This window comes from Chlorocebus sabaeus, chromosome X (genome assembly GCF_047675955.1).
Source record: "Chlorocebus sabaeus isolate Y175 chromosome X, mChlSab1.0.hap1, whole genome shotgun sequence".
NCBI lineage: Eukaryota > Metazoa > Chordata > Mammalia > Primates > Cercopithecidae > Chlorocebus > Chlorocebus sabaeus.
The window spans coordinates 81,820,704-81,832,724 of NC_132933.1; positions in this window are offsets into that span (position 1 = coordinate 81,820,704).

The window sequence follows — 12,021 nt, forward strand, 5'->3', positions numbered from 1 at the left end:
GGTTTTATAATACACACAGGAGAGATTTTCACATTACTTTCTTGTAACTACCCTGGCTAAAAGCCAAGGACGTAACATTGAGGCACTTCTGCAGAACTGAGCTCAGATGGGTCAGGCCTGTAACCTTCTGGGGCTCCAACTTGATCTGAGGACACAACTTAAAATGCCACGTAAAGGAGTGGATGGATAGAATGTCCCTTACAATATATTCCATAAATATCTCTTCTCATAGGCAGGCTTCTGACACGACCTCAGAGGCAGAGTACATTGATTCTCTGATGAAGGTCAGAAGTATTGGTATGCTCTGTTGTTGACTGGGGCAGGATCCATATGTTTTGGAAGCCAGATAAACAGGTGGACCGGTGACAGGGTTACCGTTCTGGCTTGAAAGTTGGAAAGCCTGGCCAGAGTTGTCTGCATAGAGGTTTACCTCATGTTCTCATGGAGGTAGGGTGCAGGTGAAGTCAGATTTTTCTTAGGAAGCAGCTTTTGGATCTGAGTTCTATGCCACAGAGGAAGGATTTTTGATGTGAACAATTTTCAAAGCCCATTACCAGTCAGGTGGCCTGGGCATAAGAAGAGAGTCTCAAAATATTCCAATGGAACCTTGGGTTTTAGGAATTATAGGGTCCCAGTGTGCCTTACAGTATGAATTAGCTGCAGAATGGGGCATTATAGTGACCAATTGATTTTTGGATACTGTCACTAAGGACAATTAAAATTTTTTACATGAATGATATCAAGCTGTTATTTCTGGCACTAATTATGTAGCAGAGCCTATTGCCTCTTAAGAACTATACCTAATATGCAATAATAAAACTATGTCAGCAACACAAAGCCAGCTTCGCTTTATTTTAAGAATTTATTTCTTTTAGAGAGGGAGTCTCACTATGTTGCCCAGGCTGGTCTTAAATTCCCAGGCTCAAGTGATCCTCCCACCTCAGTCTCCCAAAGTGTTGGGATTATAGTCATGAGCCACTGTGCCTGGACCTATTTTAAGATTTTTAGTATATAAACATTATAGCCATACAACAAAAAACCTTTTTTAAAATAGAGAAAAAGAAGAAAATAATTAGCCACAATCCTATCATCCTAACACAACTATCAAAGGGTTTTGTGTACTTCCCTTATTTTTTCACCACCATATTTTATATATTTACATTCATATTATATATATACACATTTATATCCTGTTTTAATAATTATAATTACACATGTAATACATAAGTATATTTTCCTTTAAAAATTTAGAACATTAAAGAAAAAACTAAAAGTACCTTTGGACCCTTATCCTACACACCTTTACTCCATCCCTGAAGTAACCACTGTCATGAGTTTGATATGCATTCTTCCTATCCTTTAAAAAAATGGCCGGCATGGTGGCTCACACCTGTAGTCCCAGCACTTTAGGCAGCTGAGGCAGGAGGATCCCTTGAGGACAGGAGTTCGAGAATGAGACCAGCCTGTACAACATCTCAAGACCTTGTCTCTACAAAAAAAATAAAAATTAGCTGGGTGCAGGGTCATACGCCTGTGCCAGCCACTTGGGAGGCTGAGGCAGGAGGATCCCTTGAGTTCAGGTGCCCAAGGCTGCAGTGAACTATGATGGTACCACTGTACCACTGCACTCCAGCCTGGGTGACAGAGTGAGACTGTCTCTCTCTCTTTCTCTCTCTCTTTTTTTTTTTTTTTTTGAGATAGATTCTCACTCTGTCGCCCAGGCTGGAGTATAGTGGTACCATCATAGCTCACTGCATCCTTGAGCACCTGAGCTCAGGGGATCCTCCGCCTCCCAGGTTCAAGCGATTCTCGTGCCTTAGCCTCCCAAGTAGCTAGGATTACAGGTGTGTGCCACCACACCTGGCTGAATTTTGTATTTTTTTTAAGTAGAGACGGGGTTTCACCATGTTAGCCAGGCTGGTCTTGAACTCCTGGCCTCAAGTGATCCACCCGCCTTGGCCTCCCAAACTGCTGGGATTGCAGGTGTGAACCACCGTGCTGGGCTGAGACCCTGTCTCTTAAAAAACAAACAAACAAACAAAAAAACTCTTGAATGGGAAATACATAGTATTGTTTTGTGGGTTTTTTTCTTTGCATAAATGATTACATTTGGCAACTTGCTTTTTTCTTTTTTCTTTTTTCTTTTTTTTGAGACGGAGTCTCACTCTGTCGCCCAGGCTGGAGCGCAGTTGTGCAATCTTGGCTCACTGCAAGCTCCGCCACCCCGGTTCATGCCATTCTCCTGCCTCAGCCTCCCGAGTAGCTAGAACTACAGGTGCCCGCCACCACACTTGACTAATTTCTTTTTTTCTTTTTTTTTTTTTTTTTTTTTTTTTGATTTTTAGTAGAGACGGGGTTTCACCGTGTTAGCCAGGATGGTCTCATCTCCTGACCTTGTGATCCACCTGCCTCGGTCTCCCAAAGTGCTGGGATTACAGGCGTGAGCCACCGCGCCCGGCGGCAACTCGCTTTTTTCGCACAAAAATGTTTTTGAGGTCTATCCTTATTGAAACATCTAGTTCATTCCCTTTAACTGCTGTATTGTATTCAGTTTAGTGAATAGGACACATTTGATTTAGCCATTCCCTAAAGAATTCTCATCTTTGGCTGGGTGCAGTGGCTCACGCCTGTAGTCTCAGCACTTTGGGAGGCTGAGGCAGGTGGATTGCTTGAGCTCAGGAGTTCAAGGTCAACCTGGGCAACATGGTGAAACCCCAACTCTACTAAAAATACAAAAATTGTCTGGGCTCGGTGGCCACGCCTGTAATCCCAGAACTGTGGGAGACTGGGGTGGGCAGATTGCCTGAGGTCAGGAGTTTGAGACCAGTCTGGCCAACATGGTGAAACCCCATCTCTACTAAAAATATAAAAATTAGCTAGGCATGGCAGTGCACCCCTGTGGTCCCAGCTACTTGGGAGGCTGAGGCAGGGGAATCACTTGAACCTGGGAGACAGAGGTTACAGTGAGCCGTGATTGTGCCACTGCACTCCAGCTTAAGCGACAGAGCAATACTCCATCTTAAAAAAAAAAAAAAAAGAAAGAAATGTAAATATAAATACAAAAAATTAGCCAGGCGTGGTGGTGCACACCTGTAGTCTCAGCTACTCGGGAGGCTGAGGTACTAGAATCACTTGAACCTGGAGGTTGCAGTGAGTTGAGATTGCATGCCACTGCACTCCATCCTGGGTGACAAAGGGAGACTCCACGTCCCCCTTCCACAAGAAAAATAATTCTTACCTTTAAAAAAAATTGTGGCAAGAGCAATAATGCTAATAAGTCTGCTAAACTGCCTCAATTTCCCTGGTGTCACTCAGCACACCAGTGCAAAGAAACAATGTGAAGTAAGACAAAATAAGTCACTTTGCATCTCTGCATACAGGTGCAGAGATGACTGGCCCCTAGATCACAATCCTGTGAGTCTAGATTCACAGTGCTGTTAAGTTGAACTTTCTGCAATGGTGGAAATGTTCTATATCTACACTGTCTAGAAAGTAGCCACTTTTTGGGCTGGGTGTGGTGGCTCACACCTGCAATCTCAGTACTTTGGGAGGCTGAGGTGGGCGGATCACGAGGTCAGGAGATCAAGACCATCCTGGCTAACACGGTGAAACCCCATCTCTACTAAAAATACAAAAAATTAACTGGGCGCGGTGGCACACATGTGTAGTCTCAGCTACTCAGGAGGCTGAGGCAGAAGTATGGCTTGAACCCGGGAGGCGGAGGTTGCAGTGAGCCGAGATCGTGCCACTGCACTCCAGCCTGGGCGACAGAGTAAGACTCTGTCTCAAGAAAAAAAAAAAAATCCAAAAAAGAAAATAGCCATTTTTTTCATACGTGGCTATTGAAATATGGGCAGTGCAACTGAGATTTAATTTTTAACCTAAATTTGGCCACTTGTGGCTACTGGCTATCAAATTGGATGATGCAATAATCTAGCAAATGGTCATTAAAGCCACAATTTTTTTAATATTACAAGTTACATAATCAGAAGCTCCAAGACAATTGTGTCCACTCTCTAAAGGTCAAACGATGATGCTGAGATCTTGTCTTGGCCCTCTTACATGCCTTTCTTTTAAGGTTAAGTCTCCTTGTTCCTGGCCTCAAGATGGGTTAAGAGATTCATTATCATACAGAAAGGACAAGGTTGCTAAAATGTCTGTCTTTCTGGGAAATAACTATACTGAAACCAAACCATGTAGAAATTAATTTCTAATTCCAACACCCTCACTTGACATTTAATAAACTAAAATCCCCCATCAATCATCCCACTAGCCCACTAAAAGCTTCAAGGATGACAGAAGTATTACACAAAATCAACAGAAGAGTATAACCATCTTACAAAAATGGTCTTGGCTAAGAGCCAGCATTGTTCAGTTAGTCGGGTTATGTGTCATAAATGGGGTTTAGACTCAGAAGTGCTCTACTTTCTTGTTTTCCATAAATGCCTGTGGGGCTCTCTGAATCCCCATGCAGATCTCCTTTGTCATCCAGAAGGTTCCTGACTGCCCCGTATAGCCTGCTAAATCTATAGCTCACATAGATAGGCAAGTGGTTATGTAATTTGCTCCTAGAACAGGCACCAGAATGTTCAGGTCTAGTGTCCAGTTGATCTTCCCTGGCAGTATCAGGCAGATATGACAGTACATGTGGGCTGGAAGGAGGACTAGCGAGAGGCTCAAAGGCACAAATACAGACAACAGTAAAATAACATGAAAAACATGCTAGCTATGCCTGTTATAAAAATCCATTACTAGGCCAGGCGCGGTGGCTCAAGCCTGTAATCCCAGCACTTTGGGAGGCCAAGATGGACGGATCACGAGGTCAAGAGATCGAGACCATCCTGGCTAACACGGTGAAACCCTGTCTCTACTGAAAAATACAAAAAAACTAGCCGGGTGAGGTGGTGGGCGCCTGTGGTCCCAGCTACTCGGGAGGCTGAGGCAGGAGAATGGCCTAAACCCGGGAGGCGGAGCTTGCAGTGAGCTGAGATCCGGCCACTGCACTCCAGCCTGGGCGACAGAGTAAGACTGTCTCAGAAAAAAAAAAAAAAAAAAAAAAAAAAAAAAAAAAAAAAATCCATTACTAGCTCCTCTTTTTCATATGGGCCCTGATGCATAAAACTATACCTATCCTCTGGTCTTTCCCTCCCCCTCCCATTTCCTCTTCTTTTATGTTTACTTTTTCTGAACTCTTTGCTTAGTCTCTTTCTCCTTCTGCCTCTGGCAGTTTCCACTGCTGATCCCCTTTCTTCTTTTTCTGAGGCCAGTCTTTTAGCATCCTTCAACAAGGTTATGCACTCAGTTAATCTATAAATGGTATCAGGCTATTAAGATATAAGTTAAGAGAAAGGAGGCATAAACACTATCCTGCTTTACTTGTGCTTGTGCTTTGGTGTACTCAGAGACTTCTTCCTACCCTGAGACTTTCTATCTTCAACTTTTAAAAAAGAAAGACCCAGGCCGGGCACAGTGGCTCACGTCTGTAATCCCAGCACTTTGGGAGGCCGAGGCGGGCGGATCACAAGGTCAGGAGATCCAGACAATCCTGGCTAACACGATGAAACCCCGTCTCTACTAAAAATACAAAAATTAGCTGGGCGTGGTGGTGGGCGCCTGTAGTCCCAGCTACTTGGGAGGCTGAGGCAGGAGAATGGAATGAACCCGGGAGGCGGAGCTTGCAGTGAGCCAAGATCGTGCCACTGCACTCCGGCCTGGGTGACAGAGCGAGACTCTTGTCTCAAAAAAAAAAAAAAAAAAAAAAAGGAAAGACCCTCAGTCAGGCGTGGTGGCTCACGCCTGTAATCCCAGCACTTTGGGAGGCCGAGGCAGGTGGATCACAAGGTCAGGAGATCGAGACCATACCGGCAAACATGGTGAAACCCCATCTCTACTAAAAATACAAAAAAAATTAGCCGGGCATGGTGGCGGGCGCCTGTAGTCCCAGCTACTCGGGAGGCTAAGGCAGGAGAATGGTGTGAACCTGGGAGGCGGAGCTTGCAGTGAGCAGAGATCGCGCCACTGCACTCCAGCCTGGGCAACAGAGTGAGACTCCACCTCAAAACAAAAGAAGACAAAACAAAAAAAACCCCTCTCCCACTATAGGAGCAATACATGTTTATTAAAGAAAAATGGTAAAATACAGAAAAAAAGTTACAAAGTACTTATAGTCTTATCACCCAATGAAAACCACAGTTAATATTTTGGTATATATCTTTCCAGTATTATTTTTTCCTACATGGATTTTTAAAAATTGTAATCACATTGTACATACAATTTTGTATTCTTGTTTTTTCCTCAACGTATAAGCATGTATTCAAATGATTACACAGGTTCATAAATATAATTTTCATGCCTGTGTAATATTCTATCAGTTGGATGTACCATTGGTTAATCATTTCTGAATTTTTAGCCATTTATCTTTTTTCTTTTTTGAAAAAATAGAGATGGGGTCTCGCTCTGTTGCTCAGGCCGGTCTCGAACTTCTGGCTTCAAGGGATCCTCCTACCTTGGCCTCCCAGAGTGCTGGGATTACAGGTGGTGAGCCACCATACCCAGCCCATTTATCTTGAAGTGGTATTAAAATGAGGATTTATACAAGCATTAATTACCAGGGATCTATGTTAAGCACATATAGATGGTCCCAAAACAGTAATTGCCTATGTAATCACTGGAAAATGATAGTTCAATGAAAGCAGCAGGTTTTCAGTGAATGGTAGTTTTCTCCATAAAGTTTAAGAGTAGTGAATTTTTTTTATTTATTTTTAATTTATTATTATTTTTTGAGACAGAGTCTCACCCTGTTGCCCAGGCTGGAGTGCAGAGGTGCAGTTTCGGCTCACTGCAACCTCCACCTCCTGGGTTCAAGTGATTCTTCTCCCTCAGCCTCCGAAGTAGCTGGGACTATAGGCATGCGCCACCACACCTGGCTAATTTTTTTTTTTTTTTTTTTTTGATTTTTAGTAGAGACAGGGTTTCACCACGTTGGTAAGGCTGGTCTCAAACTCCTGACCTCAAATGATCTGCCCACTTCGGCCTCTCAAAGTGCTGAGATTACAGGCATGAGCCACTGCGCCCGGCCTGTTTTAAATTTTTAAAAATGCTACGGGGGTCTCACTATATTGACCAGGCTAGTCTTGAACTCCTGAGCTCAAATGATCCTCCCACCTCAGCCTCCCAAAGTGCTGGGATTACAGGCATAATCCACCACACCTGGCCAAGAGTAGTGAATTTTATAGTAGTGTCAGGACCTCCCTCTCTATTATGGCATCCTGGTGTAGTAGAAAGAAAAAAATACTTTGGAATCAGCCATTCTTTCCTTTATTCAAAAAATATTGATTGAGCATCTATTGTGTGCCAGGGACTATAAATGCACTAATAAGAAAAACCAGGCTGGGCGCAATGGCTTATGCCTGTAATTCCAGCACTTTGGGAGGTCGAGGCAGGTGGATTGCTTGAGTCCGGGAGTTCAAGACAAGCCTGGGCAACATGGAGAAACACCATGTCTACCAAAAATACAAAAGTTAGCCGGGCATGGTGGTGTGCACCTATAGTCCCAGCTACTCTAGAGGCTGAGGTGGGAGGATTGCTTGAATTCAGGAGGCAAAGGTTGCAGTGAGCCAAGATCGTGCCACTGCACTCCAGCCTGGGCTACAGAGTGAGACTCCATCTAAAAACAAAAACAAAAACAAAACCAGCAAGAAAAAATTCAAGTGCTTCCCCTCATGGAGCATATAGTTTAGTGGAGTTCACAAGCAATCAAACAAGCAATTACACATAGAATGCTAAGATGGGGAAATATGGGGGAATACACATGTATAAAAGAAGAAACCTAATTTGAAGTTGGGGGATCAGGAAGGCTTCCCGGAGAAAGTGACATGTAAGCTTAGATGTGAAGGATGAGTAGGAGTTAGCAAGCTAAAGATACAGAGGGGACTGGGGAAGAGACTATGTGTTCCAGACAGAGGGAATAGCAAGTATAAAGTCTTATAAGTATGTGAAAGACTCTCTTTTATCTGAAGATGCCATTATTTTGCCTTCATTCTTAAAGGATATTTTTACAGAATATAATATACTAGACTGACAGTCATTTTCTTCCCGCCAGTTTAAAGATGTTTTCCCACTGCCGTCTAGTCTCCATAGTTCCTGAGGAGAAGTCCATGGTAGTTTGAATCATTGTATGCAGTGTTGTTCTTCTCTGGCTGCTTTCAAGATTTTCTGTTTATTTTTTGGCTCTCAGCAGTGTTTTTTTTTTTTTTTTTTTTTTTTTTTTGAGATGGAGTTTTGTTCTTGTTGCCCAGGCTGGAGTGCAATCTTGGCTCACTGCAACCTCCACCTCCCAGGTTCAAGCGATTCTCCTGCCTCAGCCTCCTGAGTAACTGGGATTACAAACACGCACCACCACGCCCAGCTAATTTAGTATTTTTTGTAGAGACGGGGTTTCTCCTTGTTGGTCAGGCTGGTCTCGAACTCCTGACCTCAGGTAATATGCCCGCCTCAGCCTCCCAAAGTGCTGGGATTACAGGCATCAGCCACCGCGCCTGGCCCGCTCTCAGCAGTTTTAACTATGATTCAAGTATTTATTCTTTTTGAGCTTTGCTGAGCTTGAATCTGTAAATGTATAACTTTGCCAAGTTTGGGACGTGTTCAACCATTATTTCTTCAAATAATCCTTCTGCTCTATTCTCTCTTTCTCCTCCTTCACACATATTTTATTTTATTTGAGACAGAGTCTCACTCTGTCGCCCAGGCTGGAGTGCAGTGGCACAATCTCAGTTCACTGCAACATCCGCCTCCTGGGTTCAAGTGATTCTTGTGCCTCAGCCACCTGAGTACCTGGGATTACAGGTGTGCACCACCATGCCCGGCTAATTTTTTGTATTTTTAGTTGAGATGGGGTTTCACCATGTTGGCCAGGCTGGTCTTGAACTCCTGGCCTCAAGTGATCTGCCTGCTTTGGCCTCCCAAAGTGCTGGGATTACAGGCATGAGCCACCACGGCCAGCCTCCTTCACACATATTTTAGACCTCTGATATTGTCTGAGACTCTGTTCATTTTTTAAAAATCCACTCTCTCTCTTCTTGAGATTGAATACTTTTGATTATGATATCTTCAAGTTCACTGACTCCTCTGTTATATTTCATTCTGCTATTAATTCCACACACTTAAATTTTCATTTCAGATACTGTATTTTTTAGTTCTGGAATTCTCATTTAGTTATTTTCTATATTTTGTTTTTCTCTGCTGAGGTTTTCAATTTTTTCATTTGTTACCAGGGTATTTTTCTCTCCTCGTTAAGCAATATCATCTTTGAGTTAGCCTCCATTAATTGTCTTTTTCCTTTAGTGTGGGTTACATTTTCCTAATTCTTCACATACAGTCGTCCCTTGGTATCCATGGGGAATTGATTCCAGGAACCCTCTTATGGATACCAAAATCTGAGGATGCTCAAGTCCATTTTATAAAATGGTGTAATTTTTGCATATAATCTACACATATTCTCTCATATATTTTATTTTATTGATTGATTGATTGATTGAGAGAGATGGAGTCTCACTCTATCGCCCAGGCTGGAGTGCAGTGGCACGATCTCAGCTCACTGCAACCTCCGCCTCCCAGGTTCAAGCAATTCTCCTGCCTCAGCCTTCCAAGTAGCTGGGGACTACAGGCACGTGCCACCTGCCTGGCTAATTTTTTGTATTTTTTGGTGGAGACGGGGTTTCTTCATATTTCCCAGGCTGATCTCAAACTCCTGGCCTCAAGTGATCTGCCCACCTTGGCCTCCCAGAGTGCTGGGGTTACAGGCGTGAGCCCCTGCGCCTGGCTTGTTTTTTGAACATTTTTGATCTGCAGTTGGTTGAATCCACAGATGCAGAACTCATGGATATGGATAACTGTATTACTTTTAGAGGGGCTCCTGGACATTGTGTATGTTATGTTGTGGAGATTCTGGATTCTGTTATATTCTCTGAGAGGGTAGATGTGTTTCTTTTAGCAGGTAATTAACTTGTTTAGATTCAAACTGTACTTTGCCTTGCCTGTGGTTAGTGGCAGCTCAAATCTTAGTTCCATTCTTTCAGTTTTAGATGGAAACTGCCCTATGCATGCATAGTTCAGAATATGCCTTGGGGAAGAATTTATACAGATAATTTAGGGTTCCTTTTCTCAGAATCTCTCCTTTCTTAGCCATCTCCTCACTTTCCAGAGGCTGTGGTTGTCCCAGGCTCTGTCCTTTGGTTCTTCAGGCTAGAAAGATAAGGATTTCCTAATGGACTTTCAGTGATGTGGCCAGTGATTGCAGCCTGACCTCAGGCTGAGGCCACAAAAATGAGAAACTCACCCCATGCTGACCTCTTATTCCAAGCTCCAATTGCCCTCTGAAATCTGCCTGCTTTTGTTCACTCTCTGGAGCCCTCAAGTTGTGCGTGCGTGTGTGTGTGTGTGTTTGTGCACACACACACGTGCGTGTGTGTATCTGTCTGTGCGTGTGTGTGTATCTTGTCCAGAGTTTACAAATGTTATCTATTGAGAATTTACTCCATCATACTGAGAATGGAAATTGTAAGAGATTCTCAGATGAGCTTACTTCATATTTTAGGGGTAAAATCATAGACCTCAACTTCTTTCTTTTTCACCTTAATATTTCTGTATATCATCACCCATATTCTCCTCTTGCTTCAGAGAAAAAGGCCGATTTGTCCACTTTTTCCCCTTTTTCCACCACCTCATATTTGTGGCAGGATCTACACTTCACCAATCCATTCATTTACTCAACAAGTATGTATCAAGCCAGGCGCTCTGCTAGGTGTTAGGGGTAACAAGAGCAAGCAAAAATAGACCCCATTTCACTGAAATGGCTCTCTTCTAGGTCATAGGTTGTCAAAAGTCTGGTTTCTTTTCTTTTCTTTTTCTTTTCTTTCTTTTTTTTTTTCTTTTTTTGAGACGGAGTTTCACTCTTTTGCCCAGGCTGGAGTGAAGTGGTGTGATCTCAACTCACTGCAACCTCCACCCCCTGGATTCAAGCGATTCTCCTGCCTCAGCTGCCCGAGTAGCTGGGATTATAGGCGCCCACCACCACAACTGGCTTTTTTTTTTTTTTTTTTTTTTTTTTTTTTTTTTTAAATTTTTAGCAGAAACAGGGTTTCTCCATGTTGGCCAGGCTGGTCTTGAACTCCTGACCTCAGGTGAACAGCCCGCCTTGGCCTCCCGAAGTGCTGGGATTACAGGCGTGAGCCACCGCGCCTGGCAAGTCTGGCTTCTTAATCACCAGATAAAATAACTTTTTCTCAGTCTCATCCTCTCTAACTTCATTGCATCATCCTCCATTAACTCTGGTGACCAGCCTCTCCTTAAAATTTTTCCTTTGCCTTCCAGGTCTTCTCCCACCTTGTTGATTTTTCCTGTCACTTTCCAAGTAGGGGAATTCTCAGAGACTTTGTCCTTGGCTCTTTTCTTCTCTTGTCCTTGGCAGTCTTACTTGATCTTAAAGCTTCAACTACCACTTCCGTGCCCAAGACTCTCAAATCTCTCTCTTCAGCCTTGACCTCTCTCCTGAGGTTGAGACTTGAATTTCAGCTGTTTGTCTCTGCCTGATTGTCTAACAATCACATTAAATTGCAAGTAGTCAAAATCCAACTCATTATCTTGCCTCTGAACCCGCTCTTCCTGCTGTGTTTCCTATTTCAGCTAATTCCTGATACTGGAAGCATAGAGTTAAATAAGAGCTACATTAGGGGTGTTGCAAAAGGGATTCTTGCATTGGGTAGGAAGTTTGATGATAGGGAAAGCTGTGAAGTCCCTTCCAATTCTGTGATTCTATTATGTTCCCAGGACAGAGCTGTCCATTTCCTTCAAGGGGCTTGCAATTGAACCGAGGGAGACAAACCAATTGAGTGATAACTGGTCTTGACTTCGAATGCAGCAGAAATTCAGAGAAAGGAGATAACGTGCACTGAAGTAGTAAGAGAAGATTTTATGAAGAAGAGAACCAAGCCAATCTCTTCAAAGGTAGAAGCTGTGTCTTTT